At 29.9% G+C, this 23,735-nt stretch overlaps 1 protein-coding gene and 3 non-coding genes across 4 annotated transcripts in view; 1 reads left to right on the top strand and 3 right to left on the bottom strand.

The window, feature by feature from the left end:
* LOC107452896 (uncharacterized) overlaps window positions 1-11,184 on the top strand; it is a 183,938-nt gene extending 172,754 nt beyond the window's left edge. The window contains exons 6-7 of the mRNA XM_087165357.1: window positions 8,588-10,474; window positions 10,618-11,184. The gene's annotated coding sequence lies outside the window, so the exon portion shown is untranslated. The remainder of the gene's footprint in view (window positions 1-8,587; window positions 10,475-10,617) is intronic.
* Window positions 11,185-18,478: 7,294 nt separating this feature from the next.
* On the bottom strand, window positions 18,479-18,550 carry TRNAD-GUC (transfer RNA aspartic acid (anticodon GUC)). The gene has a single exon. It is a non-coding gene; the product is annotated as a tRNA-Asp (tRNA).
* Window positions 18,551-20,208: 1,658 nt separating this feature from the next.
* On the bottom strand, window positions 20,209-20,280 carry TRNAD-GUC (transfer RNA aspartic acid (anticodon GUC)). Its single transcript has one exon. It is a non-coding gene; the product is annotated as a tRNA-Asp (tRNA).
* A 1,961-nt stretch (window positions 20,281-22,241) lies between these two features.
* On the bottom strand, window positions 22,242-22,313 carry TRNAD-GUC (transfer RNA aspartic acid (anticodon GUC)). Its single transcript has one exon. It is a non-coding gene; the product is annotated as a tRNA-Asp (tRNA).
* Window positions 22,314-23,735: the final 1,422 nt, after the last annotated feature.

Raw genomic sequence — 23,735 nt, 5'->3', positions numbered from 1 at the left:
AGATTGAGTTGTTTAAAATTCATTCAAAATGCTTCGCATAGTAGCAAAGCAAAAGCATGCTCAAAAATTTCGTATTCCAGTCCATAGCAAAATAATTCCGACACTAAATCTCTCGGGCATATTACTACCTGCTGTGCTTTGCCATCGATTGAAAGAACATGAATTCCTATCCAACGAACCGGGCACTGGGCAGGGAATAAGTGGCGTGCGAGGCAACTAAAAAAAATGGGCGGATTCGACATGACTTGCGAGGCAGGGGAATGAGCCGAATATGTAAACAAATGCCTCCAAGTAGTTATTGTCTAGTCTTCTGTTACGCTTCCTTGACCATTTCTTGATACACACCACGCGCCGCTGACTGTCGGATCATCTGTTTCGACAGGGCCAAGGTATACATAGATCTTTTATCTATAAGGACTCTAGGACTCATTATGTGCATGGCCGGCGGCATCTTCTCTTTCATTTTAGAAGACCTGCTTTAGTCACACACGACTGATTCCGACAGACAGAAATAGAACGCGAAATGCTGCTTGCCCTTTTGACTACTTGAAATGGCTACAATGTCTTCTCTGATCACCCACTGATAGAAGAAAAGCCAGGTGACATTTTCAATGAAAGTCCCCTTCGTGTCTGTAGATTGTGTTTCTCGATTTCGATCACGGACATTTTGACGATTTCTTTTTTTTTCTTTTTTTTATCTGCATTTTATTGTTGGTCATATTTTAAACACTAGAGTTTCTTGTGCGATTTTTACGATAAGATTTCGATCGTCATGTTGCGTTCATTGATTCTTTTGGCATTGGGATATACATTTTGGACTTCGGAAATTGCAAATAATTCAACAATACAACTAAGCAAAAAATGAACTATAACGACGGCAATTTGAGGTTAATGTATAAGGGCGCTTTACGAATTCTACACACTTCAAATATAATTTGGGTAGAGTTATAACTATATTCGCTAGATTTAAACATTACCCGAAGCTGTGTTATAAGCTCTATTTTGAGCAGTGTTATCAAGATAGAGGTCCGAATGTTCCAGCGGCCGTTCTTCAATTTTTTCACATGGTCATTATTTAGGTCTAGTACTAAAACTGAAAACTTCAAAGCACCTGCTCTGAAAAATTAAAATAACGTTTTTTTTTCGTTTCGTTTTTTCTTCAGTATTTTTCAATCTGTCTGACACTTTTTAAACTAGTAAGAAAATATATCATTATTTGTTCAATTAAGCCTGGTTAACTTTTCCAACTATTCAGATTAATGCCAAGAGAGTTGAAGGTTTATTATAAATAGCCTCATTAAAGATTTATCGCAATAAGCCCAATTAAATTCAGTCTAATTGAGTCATCCCTCATACATTTCTTAATTAGCCTAAAGACCTGAATGCTGATTGTAATAAGCCTAAAAACATCAGGCCGGTTAGAAAACACTACATAATTTTCTAATAAGTTGAACACACATCAACAGCAAAATTTACAAAGAGAGAAATGTTTTCAATTAGTCTAAAGTATAGTATTAACTCAAAACCAATATAAAAATGAAAGAATGTTGAAGTAATACGTAAATAATACTTTCGGAAAAATCGGTTCAACATTGAACCATATTAGCCATAATTCAGCCTAACTTAAAATCCATAATATCGCCATCAAACTTACTAAGGAGTCGAACCGTGGTTCCCTGCAAGTTGAATCATAACATCGTGGGACCAAGTTTAAAATTGCTTAAGTTATACAATAAGAGGATTAAATTTAAACCACAAACTTGCACGGTATTATGGTTCATCGTGGTCTAAACTTTCTAAGTGTAGTTTTAGTACTATTCTAACATTCTGTAACGTCTCCCGAATTTTGTAAGCTTAAAAATTCTCAGTTGCAGCTTCCTTTTTTTTTTGTAAAAATAATTGCCAATTCAATAACTGACAAATTCATAGTGGTTAGACGTTGTTTCCATCATTATCTGAGAACAATAAATATTTATTGATAAAAGCAATGTCATTATGAATTCATTACGACTTTTTCTCTTACTTTTTCCTCTTATTGCTCGAGCAGTGTTTGACTCATCATATATTCCTGAGTGACTTCACATTATTCGTCCAGATAGTTGACGGAATTGCGAAGACAACAGCTAATATCTTTTTCGCGTGCTTCGATTGTCGACCTCTATAACTTCCTATTACCACGCCTACTTTTATATCGTCGAACTAAAGTTCGACCCTCCCTCTAGCTGTCCCCATACACGAAAATCTTACCAATGATGAAACCTGGGAGAAAATGTGATTTGTTGTCAATAACACTCACTAGAGATTCTTGATGCAGTATTCATAGTCTATCACAGAATAGTCTAGTCTCGAAAATGTGCATTCGCAATCATTAAGGTTGAGTCTATGAGGCTAGAACATTTCTTTTACTGATTTTACTTCTCCTTATGCTCTTTGAGTAAAAGATATTTACTGATATACATTCCCGAGTAACACAATTTAATTAATTACCTGTTTTTGTATCTTACATAATAATTTAAAATTTGATTTGTGAAATTTGGCATAGTTTACCGTAACTACCACCCTGACTATATGTTTTTGCGAATCCTTGTCAAATATGTAGGCAAAAACTGAATCATTAGAAAGAATGACGAAATGAAATTTCAAAATCAATTTGGTTGTCTAATGAAACTTAGAGGATGTTTATAATAATTACCTTTTAATTTCCTTCTGCTTCCTCAGGCAGACAAATGAGTTTTGATGTTTTCGGTTCTGCTTTCCTCAGTAGTAACTTTTAAGATTTCGATAACGTTTTTTCCTTGCTTAAGGATTTATTTTTTTACTAACAATTTACTTTTTATAAAATATAAATTAAGTGTGGCCATTTTGGAACACCACCTAGTATAGTATTTTTAGTATTTTTCTCCTGCTTTTTTCTCTCTGAAATTAGCTCAGTTCACTGAGATGCAGTGCTTGGTACTAATCGGTTATAGGGAACATGCGAAGAAAAGTTCTCCGACACGTTGGAAAAATGCCAGGCCACCGACTACCGATAATACGCTTAGCTGTATTTAGCTGTATTAAGTTTGCCAGCACATTGAAACAATGCCAGATTCAACACTACACAGGCCACCGACTACCGATAATACTCTTAGCTGTATTAACTTTGCCAACACATTGGAACAATGGGAAGATTTAACACTACACAGGCCACCGACTACCGATAACACACTTAGCTGTATTTAGCTATATTAAGTTTGCCAACACATTTGAACAATGCCAGATTCAACACTATACACAGACCATCGGCTACCGATAATCCGCTTAGCTGTATTAAGTTCGCCAACGCATTGGAACAATGCCAGATTTAACACTACACAGGCCACCGGCTACCAATAATACGCTTAGCTTTATCAAATACGAAAATCATTAATAATAATAATAATACTTATCGAATTCAAAACTACTATGATCATTATTTACAATTATATTTATCGAACACTGTAATATCACGATTATTATCAACAACATTATCAATAACAATACCAAAGAGTGAATACCATCGTGAATTATACACGTAACGATAATTATTGAATACGATATTACTGTCACTATTGATAAATTTTATGTGATTAACAAAAATATTGACCAGTGTAAAAATAATATAAATTAGTTAAATTGGAAAAATATTGCGATATATTTTGTCAAATAATTGCAATTTTATAATGCATCGTTATATTATAATTCGGCAGCACTTAAAGGTTGTAAAACAATCGCCAACAAATTGTTTCTGTAGCAGCTATGTATATAGCTATAGGATAGAGCGTTTGTCCACCAATGAGGTAAGCAGGTTCGAATGCCAGCTGTAGCTGGTTGATATGAATTCTGCTCTCTGCTAGCATTGACCACTGAGCTGACGTAAAATTTCCATAGTGGGAGACGGATCAGAGTCCCTTTGTCGTCGGACTAACCGTGGGAGGTTTTCGTGGTTTCTTCTCCATGTAACAGAAATGAATGCTGGTTAGTTCCATCATAAAGTCCTCTACGAAGGCTAGTCTGTCCCAATGCTTGACCCAGAAGTCGTCGGGTTGGGTGCAAATTACAAGGCTTCGGAGTTTAACATGGATAGTCATAAACTCAAAATTCGGCCGCTTATGAAATGCACCAAGTGCCATTCTATTGGTGAACATTTAAAACAATTTTATCAGCATGAAGGCAATATTTTAGGAATTGTCTTTGTTAGTTGGCTTTCACATTGTGTCCGTCCGTGCAAAAATATCTATCTATCTATCCATGTATATATATATATATATATATATATATATATATATATATATATATATATATATATATATATATATATATATATATATTTATATATATATATTTATATATATATATATATATATATATATATATATATATATATATATATATATGTATATATATATATATATATATATATATATATATATATATATATATATATATATATATATATATATATATATATATATTATATATATATATATATATATATATATATATATATATTATATATATATATATATATATATATATATATATATATATATATATATATATATATATATATATATATATATATATATATATATATATATATATATATATATATATATATGCATATATATATATATATATATAGATAGATAGATAGATAGATAGATAGATAGATAGATATATTTGTACAGACACTTTACACAGTAAAAACACCCCCTTCCGAAAAGAAGGAATTAAGAATGACACATGATTTATTATAACTTTTCAGCATTCAAATTGAAAAAATATGGTTTTTTAAGCTTTAGCACAGCTTTAAAATGTCATGTATTTCCTTTTAATCTGAATTCCTTAACTTTGTTTATTTACTTACTTATTTTTGGAAACAATGCTCTTTCATAGCTTCTCTTTAGAAATTAAATAGAAAACGACAGATAAAAACTGAAATCAACAAAACAGTCCCACCTAAAACACAAATTTTACAAACTCTATTTTTCAAGTGATTTATAAGATAATTCTTATAAGCAAACATTTTTATTACTTCAAAACACGGCAGAGTACCGCTCCTTACCCAAAACAGAAGCCAAAATGCATCTCAATACATTAAGATGTATTCATTTCAACCAGAACAAAAACACAAGGCGCCACTTTTCCCAAATAAATATTAAAAATCCCTCAAAACATCATATTCCCAGCACATTTCTCCGATTGCTTTATGTTTCTGTTATTTTGCAACAGGGGGGGGGGGATGTTGCTGATTTTGTTACTACCTGTCAATTACGACGTTGTCGTCTTCTTCGACATCTGGAATTTTCAAATTAGTTCCGAAGCCAGCATGGTTTCGAAACTTTTCTAGCCAAAATTAGTGCAATGCACTATATTTCAATAGCTTCAGCCATTTTTTTTTTCGTAGCCTCGTCCCCAAAAGTACGTCAGCCTTTTACCTTAATTAACGACGGCTGACACACGAGAATTCAAGTTCGATTCATTAGCGGTACTTTTGCAAAGTAAAAGTGGTAAATTTGATTATAGCTAGATTTCTTTCCCCGTTTTACCATTTCAGGAATTCCAATTTCTGTCATGTGTGATTTTCTCTCTTGACGGAGGCAAAAATTCTAGACGGAAAACGATTTCTTGTTTTGTTCTATTATCGAATATTACCGTATTTAAGAGGATTCTGACTTGAAGATTCTAATCATGAATTTAGTTTTGGCCCCAGAGGTGAGAAGTTTTCATAAAATTTTCTGAGAGTTATTAAAAAAAAAGGTGCTAATGGGGATAAGCATTTGAAATGCTGAATGGCAATTATTTGTTGATAGATGAAATGAAATAATTTACATATTCCATATTTGGAATTAGTTGAGAGATTGACACAAGTTAAAAAGTTCCATTTATGAATTAGTGAAACTTTCTCTTGGGGGTTGGAGCATAAAGTGTACGTTTATGATGTACGCATAGAGTTTGAAACATTTTTTGATACATAAGATTTGAAGAGTTTCATGATGTGTTACTAAGATTTATATTTGAAAATAGAAGCATAATCAGGCAAAAGATATACAGCGAAAATAGTAGTTGTAAAATGAAATTAATATTAAACAAATTGAAATTTTATTCTATACTTAAAAATTTAATCTGTTTATTAACATAATTGGAGAAAAGAAATAAAGAACTTTCAAGGAAAGGAAATAAAAAAGCGAATAGAAAAATAATTAGTTCAAAATCAACTTTTACAATTCCTTTTGCATTTTCTGATGTATTGAGTGTCCAATAAAATTTAATTTTCGTAACGGCTGCAGCCATAGTCATAGAAGTGGTGTCAAGGTATAGCAAAGTGACCTTGTGCTAGATGATGAGATACCAGTGCCGTCATCTACTGGTGAAATAATGTTATTGGGGGAGGAGGAGTATGTAAAAAAGGTGTCGAACATTGACAATTTAGTACAAGAAAGTACAGAAAGGCATAAAAATAATATTTTTGCTGAAAAAGAACAACAACAAAAAAAAGATTTATGAAAAGTTGGAATATAAAAAATAAAGGTATCTTGTGATATATTTTTTTCCTGAAATCATTTCCGAGTTTTCCTCGTTCCTTGAATTGTGCGTTTTCAAGAATTTATTTATTTTATCTTTTTAAGCTCTGATAAAATAAGGAAAGAGATTGCAATTAAACTAGAAAAAACAACTAAATTATGCCTAATTTCTGCGCTAATTCTTCGTAAAATTAACCGCGCTAGTTTGTATAAAAATAAATTTATTTTATGGATGGATTTTTATGCCCAGTTTGAAATGATTTATTTTCTTAATTGTGTATCGATTTCCATCACTGAATTACGAAATACGTTTGTTTTTAAAACAAATAGAAAACGTATTATTAGATCAATTGAATTTCAAACTTTGTCTACTAAAATAATTGTTTTATTCACGGAATATCCATTAGCAAAATGTTTTCAAGTTTTAGATAAGTTGTTTTTTTAGAAAACTTAATGATATAGTAATTTTTCAAGCTAAAAACAGAAACATATGAAATTTTTTTAGCATTTTTATTTTTTATTCTCTGTAAAATTTCGTCAAAAATGCATATTTTATCAAGAAACACTATAGATGCTAGGTCACTCTAGAAGTGAAAGAAAGTAGCATACTTAGGGACTTTTTTTATCAGCGAAACAATGGAATTTTACAAAAATTTGAAAAAAAGACACTTTATTAGAAAGCAAATAAACTGTAAAATTTAATTTTTCCTAAGTGAGGCTTTAATTTTTGAAACCTTTATTTTATTTTATTTTTGATGGGTGTGTACAATCTAACCCTCTTCATCCGCTTTTTCAAGGATGGAAAACAATTTATTTTCGATTATAAATGCAAATTCAAAACTACGTCACGTTTTTGTTTGATGTATCAATCTTTGCATGAATGATGATTCTTTTTTAAATCAAAAAAAAAGAAAAAAGAATGATTTGTTTTTTTAAGAATTCAAGGCTGAATCAATTTTAAAAAATGGAAAAACATAGAATAAAACCAGATTTTTTTATATCAAGAATTAATCAAGGTTTTTTCTTTTAAGAAAATAAAATAAGGAATCAATCAAGGTTTTTTTTAAAAAAAAAAAATCCGTTCAAATAAGTTGTTTAATCTAGTTTCGAGAAAAACGCTATTAAAAATTTCGGAATGCTAGCAATGAACTGCCAGGGGTCGCGTAAAAATTCAAAATTGAGTACTTAGTAATCGATTGGTCTAAGTCATTAAAGTACGTTTCAAATTTTTTAAAAAGGAAAACGAAAAAACGAAGCAAATAAAGAAAAGATTTCAAAAAAATTTCCTATAATCCTAGAATAGTCAATAACAATTTCCATTTTTTTTTTAGTCTGCGGAAGCCTAAATAAACAACCTTCTTTTGACAGAACGCCGAATAATCTTTTATTTAGTCTTTTTTCCTTCAGTTGAATTTGCACTGCTGGAACTGAATCAGGTCTAGTTATGCAATTGTTTTTGGTGTACATTTGTAAGCTTAAAATGAATTCAGCAAGCTGAATTATGATTTTCTTTTAAATGAAAACTAAAAAACACTGCTTTAAACGTTGAAAAAGGCTATTAGGGATTATTTCTTTATAAGCAAATTTAGTTATTTCATTTTGGTTTGCGTATTTGGATGGGTAATAATGCAATATTTTATAAATTCGTGCTCTTTTCATAATCAATTCCATGCATAATTGATTTGAAAAATATGTATTCCCCCCAAAAAAGATATGTGCTATTTTTTTTACTTTAATATCACAAAAGCAAGTGAAATATAAAATAGATAACGCATTATTGATTAGATCTAAATATAATTACAAGCTTTAGAAATGTTTAAAAAAATCCTATTTATCGGGAACCCTTCACTTTCCACGGAACCCTAGGGTTCCACGGAACACCGTTTGGGAACCGCTGTTCTATAACCTCTTAATTCAAGTATTCGGCACTCTACAGACTACGCAGCTTAAAACACTAAATATTATTCTATAAATATCCATATTATTTATGTTGTTATTAAAAATTATAGTTCTAATTTTTGTTTTTTGTTTCTGCGGTATAGGTTCTACGGTTATGGTTTTTATGTTCTTTCAAGGTTTTGAATTATTTTCTCGTTTTCGGTCATAATAATTCTTGAATACGAGTTGTTTGGATAATTTGGTGAGCATATTCCTATTTATCTTGTAATAATAATAGTTCCACACATGAACAGATTTGCTTAAATAAAACAACAATCAAAAATTTATTTATAATTTCTGTTTAGCTATGAGAAAAATCAGCCCAACTTCTAACCATAATATCGTTACGTAGAACCATAATATGATTCAAATATGCTGAAACTGTATTAATTTGCCGAAATAACCTTGTTTTGTTTCAAATTGGACCTCAGTATCGAGTAATCAACCTTTTGATGAATGTCGTTGAGCTTCGCGCCATATTAAATCCCATTTGTGTCTATATGGGGGTATTAGAATATTTACCGTGTTTCTGGCTCTATTAGAAAACAAAAAAGTTCGGTAAATTTTACTGAAGCACTTTAGTTGGTAAAATTAACAATAAAATATGGTTTTATAATATGTGATAAAATTTGGTAAATGTGGTAAAATTTCATAGTTTTATCATGATACCTTAGATCATGGCATGAAACCTATTTATTCAGTTAAGTTTATGCTTCAGTTTTGTATTCTTTACTAAATGTGTGGTAATTTTTATTTTATTTTATTTTGGGCTTATTTTTTTGCTGGATTTGAAGTTTATTTTTAGCTAGAAAAAATTGCAGTTTATTTTAAACCATAATTTAGAAAACCATAATTTCTGGAACCATAAATTGCCAATTTAATGGCTTAATACCGCATGTTTTGGTTTTGTCCACCAGAATTATGTTTTATTATTATTATTACTACTAGAAATGTCATTACAACACAGTACGGTAATCTTATCAGAGTTTTCTTTCTCCCTGTAGCGTCTTTTTTTTAAAATGCTGTTCTTTTTTTTTCTTTTTCTTTTTTTTTTTTGAAAAGAAAAATAGTGAGGGAACTAATGTTTCATTAAAGATTTAATTTGATGAAACAGAAAGATTTAATTTGATGAAACTAGATAATTTTGTCCTTTGCCCTTCCCTGATTCTATCCGTTTATAAAAAAAGAGATGCGAAATTTTACTCTTGAAAACATATTTTTAAACTAAATATAATGAACAAAGCAGAAATTCACTGAATAAATATCGATACGAAATGAAGATATATCGATATAGAAATATCGATACGAACCATGCAATTTAAAAATAAATATAATTTTTAAAAATAAATAAGCGTATCAGGATATTTTTTGGCAGCTTACGAATTGTAACTATACCGCGTTATAGAATGCAAATTGTACGAAATTTGAAAGCTCCTTTAAAAGTGCTTTTTTATAGATGGTACGAAAGCGGAGAATTTAAACTATCTCGACTTTTTAAACAAAAGTAACTCAACTAGGATACATTCCATGCTTAAATATAAATGAACTAGTTTGTTGATATTTATAAGGATCTGTTTATGAATCACTGTGTTTTGTTAGCTTTATTCTTCCTCCAGAATAAAGCTGTTACTTAGAGAAGCTAATTTGAAAATAGCTCCGTCGCTCAGTTTGCTTAATTTAATCAGAACTCTTCCACTGATTTAATTAAACAGTAAATAATAAGAAAAGTGGTGTATAATATCTTCTGTATTTATCTACTCTAAACAACTGTTTGAAAAAGTAATTAAAAAGAAGACTAAACGTTTAATGCACTGATATACATCATTGAATGATGGTACATAATTATAAATAAAGTTTTTTTTACAAATAAATAATTTGCCATTTCGTTTTTTTTTTTTTTTTTTTTTCTTTTTTTTTCCTCTTTCATTTCTGCCATTTTTTCGTTTCGAAAAATATTAAATATTTAAAGGTGAATTTATTTACCGTTAGTAGTGATAGTTCATGAGGATAATTCTTTTATCTAAAAAAAACAATTTGCCTTTTTTTTTTTTTTTTTTTTTTCATTTCATTTCTACCATTTTTTCGTTTCGAAAAATATTAAGCATTTAGAAGTGAATTTATTTCCTATTAGTAGTGATAGTTCATGGGGATGATATTATTTATATTTGAGATCTGCTCTCACGATTTAAGTTCATTTTTTCCCCTTTTTCAAATAAATGCATTGTTTGCTTTTTTCATTACTAAACTGAAGTTTAGTACACTTATCTTGGGCATTTTCAGGTTTAGTGAAATAAAGACAACTTACATAATTCTAAATGCTATTTAAAAAGAGAATTCCTCTTAACTTTATAAGAAAAGGGGTACCGTATAAGTACCACGCAATTGAAATGTAGCATGGTACTGGCTATATTATTATGAAAATTTTTTCCTCTAAATTTCAAGTTTGAAATGGCAAGATTAAGAGAAATTAAGAAGATATAATTAGAAAAAAAGAAGAGAGAATTAGATTAAGAAAAATAGTGCTTGATAATTTTGAAAACTTCAATGGATTTTTGCTCAAAAATGTAAAGCATTCGAATTATTCAATTTGTGGTTTTGAGTAAATAATTGAAATCTACAAATTTGTTTCTTTTAAAGGTTTTGGAATTTAATTTTATTACTGTTTAAACTAATAAAAACGAATTTGGTTGATTTAAAAAAATTAATAAATAAATTTTTAATGCAAATTGCGCATAAATAAAGATTTTTATAAAAAAAAATCTAAAAACTGTTAACAGAAATTAATAAACTACCTTTCAAAAAATGCTGATTACCGAATTGTATTCCAATAATTTTATCATAAAAAATTATGGAGAATCTGAAATACCGCACACCTTATATCTCAACTTACAATTGGATGACGGCATGCACTGTAAAAAATTCCGGACTACGGTAAAAGTACTGGCATACTGAGTGCATTATCCGTAAAATCCAATTTTACTGAAAAATCCATTTTTACAGTAGAATTTTGCACCATAATTTTTACAATGATATTTAATTACTTGCAGTCATTCTGTGATTGTTTAGAGCAGAGGTCGCCAAAGTGGTCTATATAGACCCCCAGGGGTCTGTTTAACAAAAGCGGGGGTCGATCTGAGCCAAAGAGTCGAATGGGGGTCGATCCGAATCGGAAAATCACACATACTTCATTGAGTATGCAAAATTTGTGAATTTTTTTATAATTGATTTAAAATCAGTTTCTTTATAAAACATAAATTAATAAACGTATCGGGTGAAACAAGAATTTACGTAGCAGCGCGCAGTGGCACGAACTCAGCACAGTTTATAAGTCAGATGCATATGTGCGCTTGTCCAAATGTCACGTGTGACGAGCATTGACGTTACAAACGCAAACGTCATGGACAGTTTCAGCTATCTCTGCAAACGGTAAACAGTGTTGAATATTTGCAGTGTCATTCATAAAACTTTTATAGTTTTGAATAATTAGTTTTTGTTTCGATAAAAACCATTCGTTTAGTTTAGATATCAATTTTAATTATCAATGCATGTGAAAAAAGAAGGTAAGCATTAATAATATGGATTAGTACAACCAGCGACAAAAGTATAGCACACTTTGTATTTTTTTACGAAAATTAAAATTGACCAATTTTTAACCCAATATAGCAAACTTTGCAAAAAACACCACACACACCCATTCTCTTTGATTAAGAAGCAATAAATCTGTAGTTACTTTACTTATTCATAATTACTTATTATTTAATAAATATTAAGGTATTTAAATTTCAACATTAATATAGTTTTCATAAAACTATTGTTACACAATGTACTATTACTTTAATAAATGTTTAAAATCATAAAAAACACAGTATCTAAAAAAGTTTTATTTTAATTAACAGAAAATTTCTTTTATGGGGGTCGATGGAGATTTCGAAAAATTATGTAGGGGTCGATGATCAAAAAAGTTTGGTGACCCCTGGTTTAGAGTAAATATTACTGTAAAAATTAAGCTATATCAATTTTTTTGTTCTGTAACTTCACAGTAAAAATGGATTTTACGGTAAAAAGTACCGGCATTCTGAGTGCCGTTGCTTTTTACCGCAATTAAATACGGGATTTTTTATAGTATAGAATTTTACATGTTTCGAAATATACTGCCGAATGGAATAAATATTCATCATCAGTGATAAAATTAAATTAAAAAAAATTTGAAGGTACGTTTAGAGTTTTCCTTATCCGTCCCCACCCTTTCGACACTGCGTACTAGGGGTCAGGAAACTGACCTCGCATCAGAAAGGTTCTGGGTTCGCAACCCGGACAAGGTATGAATGTTCTTTCATTCTCTGTACTATCTGTCCTTACTGTGGGAGCAACGTTGGCCCACCTAATAGGATTCCTTTGAAAGAGTGGCCAAAAAATCTGCCCTTCTACGTGTAAATTGTCGAATGTCAACCCAGGTGGGCATTGGGAGGGGGGGGGGGTAAAATCAAATTATCATTGAGGTTTAAGTTATAAAAAATTTACAACTCAAAAATGTTCGAATTTTAATATACTTTATTCAACAAAGTGAAAACACTTTGGGAAAGTACCATTTTTAACTCCTCCGATATTTTAGGGAATGAATTCGTTGCTGCTTTATTATGTAACATAAAAATAACGAAATGAGAGTTAGCATTTCAACAATGCTACATAAACATTTCAGAAAGGTTGGAGAAAAAAAAATGGCGACAAAAAGCAACGCCAAAGGATAGTAATCTAATTACACGATACTACTTTCCATCATTAATACTTCTCAGAACAGTGTTAATTAACTGACGGTGAGTATTTCAGGCTGGATATTTGACACAGTGCCGCCATTTATCAAGTAGATCTTGTATGGCCGATAAAAGGCCCAACGTTGGCCCTTTATTCAGGTGGTAATCTTGGCTGAATATGACAGAAAAGGGGCTTGGCGCCGCAGTTATTTAGAATATTATTACGTCACTTGAAGGTAGAATCAGATTGGAATAGTGCGAATGGTGTATTGCGGATATGACATGTACAATAAATCAGAGAGCAAACAGGAAATATTATTCGAAATATATAATGTAATATGCAGTCTCGTTTATTTATTAAGAGTGCAACACGTGTAACAACCTAATTATAACGTTAAAATTAATGTTGGAATGTGAATACATTTTACATTACACGCAGACGTGCTGCTTTGTTTTATTAATGACACTCGTGACACAGCACAATAATTTTGTCCTCTTATTTGTAATACAGAGAAATAAATAATAAAGCTACGAAAATAGGAATATAAATTGCTTAAAAAAACTCGATATACGTAATAAATCTATATCATATTGAGCACTTGCTTTCTGAATAAACATAAAACGATTTTGAAAAATGGAGCTCTAATTAATTGCGCAAGTATTAGAATTAAAGTGTTTTGGAAAATAGAATTTTTGTTTTTCAAAAACTAATGATTTTTTTAAAAAAATGATTTATTATTGTTTATTTTAGAAATTAAGAATTAAATTAATAAAAATTGTTTCAATATTGAATTTAACCGAAAGAAGACGAAGTTAATTTCAATAATACAAGTACAACATCGATTTCTACATTACAGATATAAAATCTTACTTTCTGAATAAACGTAGAACGATTTTGAAAAATGGTGTTCTAATTTATGGTAAAAGGATCATTAGCAAACTGTTTTTGACAGTAGAATTTTTGTTTTTAAAAAACGAATGATTTTTTTAAAAAATAAATCAAAAATAAATCAAAAAATTGTTTCTGTTTCCAATAAAGAATGTATCGAAAGAAAACGAAATCAATTTCAGTAATACAAGTACAACATCGTCTTCTACATTGCAGATATAAAATCTTACTTTCTGAATAAACAATGGAACATTTTGGAAAATGGCGTCCTAATTAATTGTATAAGGAAAAGAAACAAACAGTTTATGACAATAGCTTTTTTTGTTTTTAAAAAACGAAGAATTTTTTTTTAAAAAAAATTACTATTATTCATTTTAAAAAATAAAAATTGAGAAGAAGATATTTTGTTGTACCATAATAAATATACCGAATAAGTTTTAAAAAAACGAAGTCACTTTTAATAATTGAAGCTCAACATCGTCTTCTACATGACACATATAAAATCTCACGGCATAAATAACCGCAGAATGATTCGCAAATAAGGCGTTCTAATTAATTGCATCGGAAACAAATTTTTTGGCAATAACATTTTTGATTTTAAAAAAACTAAGTATTTTTCAAAAATGAGCTCTTATTTTTTATTTTTTTTAATTTAATAAAAAAGAAGCCGTTTTACAATAAATGTACCAAAGAAATTAAAGAAAGCGAAGTCAATTTTAACTTCTTCAGGACGGGCGAGTCATAAATGCATTCGTACAGAATCAAAATCAGGATGGAAAAAAATAAAAAGTGGTAGCTGAATTGTAGGCATGGCTCAATTGACAGACCTATTTTGCTTTCACTTTAATCGATGTTAGTCTAATCACATTTCTTATCAATGTTATTTCAAAGTGTAACTATATCATTCTTATTTTGAACTAAGTATAGTGCAGCTTTCAGGAGAACTCCTCCAGACATCAGTCTAGCGTCGTGGCGGGTACCATGGTTACGAGGGAAAGTCACTTTAAATAGGGGTGTGGGGTGAATAGTTTTGTTTTGGTCTTTGCATAGGTCAGCGTGAGTAAACGAATCGAGAACCTTCATTTCTTCATTTCACCCCCATTAGAAAAATGTTCTCGCTTGTTACTGTATCTACAAATAAACAGCTGAATAAGTTTGGCTACCACTTTTATATTTTTTATCCTGATAAATAGCAATTTAGCAATGTTTTCTCTAGAACGTTTCATTTTGTCACTGATACGTGACACTTTGAGCGAAAGGGTTAATAATACAAGCATAACATCGTTTTCTAATACATTACACTCATAAAATCGTACTTTCTGAATTACCATAGAAAGATTTAGAAAAATGGCTCTTTTGTAAATTTCATAAGAATAAGGATTATAAATTTCATAAGGATTTAATAAGGTATTTTTGAAAATTATATTTTCATTTTATTAAAAAACTGAGAATTTTTAAAAAAAACAAGTTATTAATACTATTTTTAAAAAAAACTTTTATAAATATTCCAAAGAAGAAAACGAGGTCAATTGAATGATACAAATGCAGCATCCTCTTCTCATACATTTCACATATAAAATTGTATTCTCTAAACAACCAAAATCTATTTTGATAAATGGCTTTTTAGTTAATTGCTTAAAGATCAGAAGCAATCCGTTTTTGAAAATATCATTTTTTTCTTCAAAAAAACCAAGCATATATATATATAAAAAAAGATTTGTTATTATTTATTAGTTTTTAATAGAAAAAACCTTATTTTCCTATAAAATGAAAAAAAAAACTAGGTCAATTTTAATGATACAAGTACAACATTGTTTTCTACATAACACATATGAAGTCTTACTTTCTGAATAACCATAGAACGAAAAATGGCGTACTAATTAATTGCATTAGGATCAGAAATAATCCGATCAAGTTCAGTTCTCTTTTAAGAGCAAGTCAATATGTATTGCTCGAAAAAGAAAACATTTATGATCGATTGTTGTTCTTTTAAAAGTGATTACGTTTAAGTCGCTAAGAATAATAATTTACCTCATGCAATGCACCTGCCAGGATATAGCCAGTTATAACGGAAACAATTTATGTTTACGAGAATAAAAATAAAACACATTTATAATTTATTGTGGTGACTGATGATTTATGAATGCATCCCTTTTTCTTTCCAGCATGTCTTTTACTGATCGGATTATACAGCCGATAGATAAAAGAGTTTCTTCTTCAATATTTCTCTTTTCATATTTTTATTAAACATTCATATTGCGTGAATTTTGCCAGCAACTTTTTTACCAATATCAATGTAGTGCACAAATTTATACAGCCATAATAAATTAAATGCTAAATTATTGAGCAAAAATTAAAATTAAATTGAATTTTCCCAAACAACGGCACAATAAAAATATTGTTCAAGAACATCACTCAGAATGCTAATTGGTCTGAGTTAAATTAAATCTTCGCAATATTTTGTGTGGTATAATAGTGTGGTTTTCCCTGCATTATAACGATAGTTTAAGATACTTCTGTATCCATCGTTATTACATTATTTCCCCACGTCATTTAAGTTATAGCTATGTATCGTGATAAATATCTTTATATGTTCTTCCCACGTCATTTAAGTTAAGCAATATAGCAATATATCTTTAACTATAGTTATAATATCCTCTATCCACGCCATTTCAGTAAGGCAATATAAATATGTATCGTGAACTATCTTTATATCATCTTCCCACGTCATTTAAGTTAAGCAATATAGCAATATATCGTTAACTATCGTTATAATATCCTCTATCCACGTCATTTAGGTTAGGAAATATATCACGAACTATCGTTATTATTTCTATACCATAATAATGTTATTTCAAAAAGTATTTTCACAATATATTGTGAAGGCCATGTCTTACAACAAAAGTCAAACTCACGATAATTATCGACCGGATAAGATCGTGATTATCATCTACAACGATGGATAACGAATAGAATGTCATAAAATTTCACGTCAAAAGTAAAGATCGAATATGAAAAATACGGGGCTAGTATCAATAATGATATTTATCGACAACGACTATTGCCTGCGATAATATAAGAAGTAAAATTGATTACTCTAATTTTCAAATATGGTATCATTGAGATGGTTAATAAATTTCATTTCTATAGAGGGAAATATTGATTAATTTAAAAATAACGTAATTCAATGAAATCAGGAAAATATCGTTATTTATTGTAAGATATCGTTGCTTCCTGATAATGTAACAATTCATTCAAATTGGAATATTGCCCTGCACTACTCGTTAACTACACTGTAAAAAATTCTGAATCAAATTAAGGTTTAAAGTACCGGCACTTTGGGTGCATCATCCGTAAAATCCACTTTTATCGTGAAATATTATACCGTAATTTTTACAGTAATATTTATTTAATGAAAATGACTCAGTGATTTTATGGTAGTTATTATTGAAAAATTGCGGAGTATCTGATTTTTTGTTCCGCAACATGCTCCGGTAAAAAGGATTTTGAGGGTAAAAGTACCGGCACTCAGGATACTGTGCTGGTACTTTTCTCCAGAATTTTTTACAGTTCAGGATATTTTTTTTTTTTAATTATCGTTTTTCAATTTATTTTCCTAAACAAGTTTTGATGGTAATTCATCAGCACATTTCGTTTAAAAGAAAGGCGGGAAAAGGAAGGCTTCGCTTTATTAAATTGGAAGAAATAGTATTTTCAGAATATTGTATTCGCTTTTTACAATGCTTCTTGCAATACGTTCTTAATAAAAAGATTATCTACTTGTACCCATAAAAATAAAAATTTCTTTTTCGTCGAAATATAATTAAGGACATACCCAGACTACCTTTCCGATAGAAATCTCCTTCAATATTTCAGAAAGATTTTGTTTACTGTAACTATTTATATCAGAACAGTGAAATCGATGGTTCTGGACAAATTCTTGTCTTTCTTCACAGCTTTACTCCCACTTCACTGAAATTTCCCCTAAATCTCAGGAAAATATCAATATATTAAATAATTAATAATTTAAAATTATGTGTTTCTATTTTTTTTCTTCTTCCATCCACGATAAAAGTAAAAGGCACTTTGTTTAAAATTACATTTTGTATTAAAACAGTTAAAAGAGTTTTAAAAATATATATTTGTACAAAATATTGAAATTGTGCGAGAAAATTATAAGAAAAAAACTACAGATCCATATCTCGCGCGTAAACTTTCATGTACGTAAACTACTTATGTCAAAAAATTATTTAGTGAACATTTATCAACTAGGAAACTGTTACAAACGATACATTATATAGTATATACAATATGTTAATACACACGCATTTTTATAAGTTTGAGCGAAAAAGATTCTCCCCGGCGGGGAATCGAACCCCGGTCTCCCGCGTGACAGGCGGGGATACTGACCACTATACTACCGAGGACGACAATGCAAACCAAATATTTAACTCATATTTAAGTTTCTACATGATTATTTAAAATACTTGTACCTTTGAATGCTGTTTATCTTTAGCACAATGAAAATTAATATAAAAGATAATAAAATAAGAGACTACTTATCATTAAATTTCGAATTAGAAAATGATAACCGTGTAATACTTAAATAAAGAAATGTAAAGATAATTTTTTTCCTTTATAAAAGAAACAATCCATGCCTTCTAAAAAAATATCGCCATCAATTTTTATTTAATAAAAACATTTCTGCCATTTTTAGTACCTCGAAAAAGAAGTCAACATTCGCTCGTTTCTAAATAACGAAAAGTAATTTCTAAAATATGTTCTCAATTTTGGTAGTTCATTTTTATTAATTCTTTGTAAATATAAATAATGAATTTAAAGATCGTTCAAATGTTTTTTCGCTAAGTAAATATCAGCATATTTTAGGAAAAATGTTTCATATTTGAATCTTTGGAGTTTTCAAAATTCTTTTTTTTTTTCCTTTCTTGAATTTATTTATTGATTTTTATTATTTATTTAAGACTAAAGAATTTTTAAATGTTAGTAATATGTCTTTTAAAAAATGAATAATTAAATATTTAATTTAAAAAAAAGAAGAAAAAAAAACTCCTTGCTTTTACTAATTGAATAATCGCAGCAGCAGAAAACCTCCCACACGGCAGCTGGCTCACCTCCCAATGAGGTGACCCAGATTCGAATTCCAGCGGTGGCTGGTTGATACGAGTTCTGCTCCCGGCTTGCATCGATCACAGTGCTGACGTAAAATATCCTCAGTGGTAGACGGATCATGAGTCAGAATTCTCTTGACATCGGTCTAACCATGGGCCGTTTTCAGGGTTTTTCCTTTCCATGTAACGCAAATGCGGGTTAGTCACATTAACAAGTCTTTCACGAAGGCTAGTTTGTCCCAATGAGTGATCGAGGAGTTTCATTGTCTTCTGGGTTGAGTTCGAAATTACAAGGTTACGGAGTTGAGCACTAATGGTTGTAAAATCTGAATTGGGTCAGCGGTTTAGCGCTGGTTGTAAAATAAAAAATAAAAAAAATGTGGGGTGCAATTGCTGGGTATTTTTTTCAAACATCTTTTATATTGTTTCGAATAAGAATAAGAGAATTTTTCGAATAAAAATAAGAAAATAATAAAAAATTAGAATAAAAAGTAGAGAATTTTTTTCCCCTGTTACTTGATTACAGGCCAAACTGTAAAAGGATTTATTCCACTGTTTTAGTTACATTGTATAAAATTCGATCTTAAATGCTTTTCTCTAGCAATTTGTAATGTGCTTGTTATATACTTTAATCGCAATAATTCAATCATCCAATGCCTTCATTGAAGTAAAGTATCATAAGTGATATTTCTGACCAATGATCATTATAGAAAGATAAACAATTGTAGCACCGCAAATTTGTGTTTGTATTTTATTTATTTATTTTTTTACGTAAAATTGGTGTTGCTAACTTTTTCCTCTTATTATTTATGATTCACAATTGGTTATTGAACTTTTCAAAATTTTTATGATTTTTGAACATTTATTAATCGTCTTAAAAATACAAATTAATGCCAGTACTCATTTTTCTAATGTTAAATCCACTATTAGTGTTTTGGAAAAATAAATAAAAAATTCTCCCCGGCGGGGAATCGAACTCCGGTCTCCCGCGTGACAGGCGGGGATACTGACCACTATACTACCGAGGACGACAACTTGAAGCGAATATTTAACGCTACGCCTAATTATTAAAAATATTTATACCTTTGAATGCTGTTATCCTTAGCACAATAAAAATTAAAATAAAAGATAATAAAATAAGAGACTACTTATCACTAAGTTTCACATTAAAATATGATAAATGCGCAATTCTATTTTTCGTATGCTTAAGTAAACAAATTTAAAGATAATTTTTTTCTTTTATTTAAGATTAAGTCTATCCTGAAAATATATCGCCATCAATTATTATTTAATAAAACATTTCTGCCAGTTTTAGAACCTCGTAGAAGAAGTCAACCGTTGCTCGTTACTGAATAACAAAAAGTAATTTATAAAATATGTTCTCTATTTTGGTAGTTCATTTTTATTTAATCTTTGTAAATAAAAGTAATGATTACTATTTACCCTACACAACGATATCATTTGTCAATTTTTGTAAATACATAAAATATTATTCGGTCGCTGTATCTTGCGTGATTGCTAATGAATATGAGTTAGTTGCGCATAATTTAAAGATCATTTAAATGTTTTCTTGCTATGTAAATATCAACATATCGTAAGAAAAGAAGTTTTATATTTAAGTCTTCGGAGTTTTCAAAATAATTTTTCTTTTTCTTTTCTTTTTTTCCTTTCTTCAATTTATTTCCTGATTTTTTTATTTATTTAAGACTAAAAAATTTTAGGGATTAATATCGTGTTTTAAAAAATGAGCAATTAAATATTTAATTACAAAAAAAGAAAAAAAAAACACTCTTTGCTTTCACTAATTGAATAATCCCAGCAGCAGAAAACCTCCAACACGGCAGCTGGCTCTGAAGATTATTTTTCATTTAAATTTAGTTTCATTTTTAAACAGAAAACTAAACTAATGGGGGTGAAGCGATGGCTCAGGAGATAGAGCGTTCACCTCCCAAAGAAATGATCCAGATTCGAATTCCAGTGGTGACTGGTTGACACGAGTTCTGCTCCCTGCTCGCACCGATCGCAGTGCTGACGTAAAATATCCTCAGTGATATATATCATGAGTCAGAATTCTCTTGCCATCGGACTAACTGTGGGAGGTTTTCCTCTCCATGTAACGCAAAGGCGGGTTACATTAACAAGTCCTCCACGAAGGCTAGTTTGACCCAATGATCATACAGGTCGGAGGTTTAGAGCCGGTTGTAAAATAAAATAAAGCGTATGCTGGGTATTTTTTTATAACCAACTTTTAACTTGTTTCGAATAAGAATAAGTGAATTTTTATAAGAGAATTTTTCGAATAAAAGTAAGAGGATAAGAAATTAGAATAAAAAGTAGAGAATTTTTTTCATCTGTTACTTGATTACAGGCCGAACTGTAAAAGGATTTATTCCATTGTTTTAGTAGCATTGTATAAAATTCAATCTTAAATTTAAATATTCATAAACATAACAGCTCTGATAATGTTCACATACCAATAATAGACCTCTACAAATGTTAAATGCATTTTTATCGAAACTGATTTTTTTCCCCCAACTCTGCAGTCATGACATTATTCTACGAATTTAAATTGAGCTTATACTTTAATCTACTTAAAAGTGGCATTAATTTATCGGGTAAATTTTTTCTCCAACAACTTGTAATGCTTTTGTTATATACTTTAATCGCAATGATTCAATCATCAATGCTTTCACTGAAGTAATGGATCATAAATAATGTTACGAACCAATGATGATTACAGAAAGACAAACATTTGTAATACCACAATTTTTTTTTTTTTTTTTTTTTTTTTTGCATGAAATTGGCATTGCTGTTGTTAACTTTTTCCTTTTACTATTTATTATTCAATAGTAGTTTTTAAACTTCTCAAACTTTTTATGATTTCTGAGCATTTATTAATCGTTTAAAAAAAAATACAAATTAATGCCAGTATACATATTTTTCTAATGTTAAAACCACTATTAGTGTTTTGGAAAAATAAATAAAAATTCTCCCCGGCGGGGAATCGAACCCCGGTCTCCCGCGTGACAGGCGGGGATACTGACCACTATACTACCGAGGACTCGTGCATTCATAGAATAACAAGGAAAAGTTAAAAAAGGAAGAAAAAAAAACCACTTTTATCTAACATTTTTATCAGTTAAAAGGAAGGAAGATAAGGTTTATGCATAGTTTTGTGCTTGAGATTGATAAAGCAGGTTCAGCATCTAACTACAAAGTGGCAATGGTCGGATATAGTACCGACCACTGTACTAAAAAAAAAGTTTACTTAAAGTTAAAGTGTACTCAGTAGTCGCTACTTTTTTTCGCAGTTCGTAGTGAAGTGTGCTGTTATAAACAAGCAAAAAATAGTTTGCAACGATTCCTGGCAACCACTTTTAACGTTAGTTTAGAAAAGAAACGTGATTCTAACGCAACTAAACTAATTTTTTTAAATTGGATGGGTAGAAATTTTCAAGGGATCCGTTAATGGACGCCATGAAAATGACCCTAGCTGGCAGCAGCTGAGCGTTAATAGAAAATAAAAGAGCATTAAACAATTAAAAAATTACAAGTATTAGATAATTTCGCATTTCTTAAATTAAATATTCGTTGTCGAAAAATGTATAAAAGATCAAATAAACAAATTCGAAAAAAAATGTTTTGGAATTACAAACTGGACGCATGTAAACGCGAATAAATATTTCGTAGTTATTCCCTTATATTTAATGTAAGCCCATATCTTATTCAAAACCATTTTGGACATAGGTGTAAATTAAATTTTCCTACTAAGTCCGTCTCCTTTAAGTAATGAAGTAGTTACTAAATTCCAAAGTAGTTCGTAATCATTACATTTTTAAAAAAGTAGCTGTGGTTCACTACATTTGTAAAAAAGTAGTTGTCTTTACAGTAAACTACAAAAATAATGTAGTTGTTCTGACCACAAAAAGTAGGTATCTGTAATGTTAATTACTTGCGGTGTTCTCGGTAGTATAGTGGTCAGTATCATTCCCCCCCTGTCAAGCGGAAATTTAAATTGCTTAAAATGTGTCCACCGGCACATTTAAAAATGTGTCCACTTTCACGGCAGTATTGCTCTGATTGCTTGGCCGAACTCTTTTTTCAGATTACTTAAAAAGATTTATGTTTAATGCTTATAATATGGTAAATAATAAAATCAAAATTTTTAAATACAGCGTTTTTCAAGCAGACCAAAAAGGAGAAAATAATTTAATTTTTGTGACAGCTAAAACGAAACACCTGAGGCACATCACCTTCGAAAGTCGCGTATTTTTAGATGGCTTTTTTAAGTATATTACGAAAGTGGTGGGCCGTACATTCTTCGTTTAACAAAAAAGAAAAATCCCAGAAAATAATTACCGGGAAAAAGAGCACCGGAATAAAGAGCACCGAAAAATAACAGCTCGTAAGTATTATCAATGCAGTTAAATATGTTATATATTTAATTATATTAACAAAAATCTAATATAATTAAATACTCATT

Source organism: Parasteatoda tepidariorum, chromosome 6 (genome assembly GCF_982258835.1).
Source record: "Parasteatoda tepidariorum strain Cologne lab strain chromosome 6, Ptep-v5.0, whole genome shotgun sequence".
NCBI classification, from domain to species: domain Eukaryota; kingdom Metazoa; phylum Arthropoda; class Arachnida; order Araneae; family Theridiidae; genus Parasteatoda; species Parasteatoda tepidariorum.
Note: the sequence above shows the minus strand (reverse complement) of the source record. Positions and strands in the feature narration are given on the sequence as shown.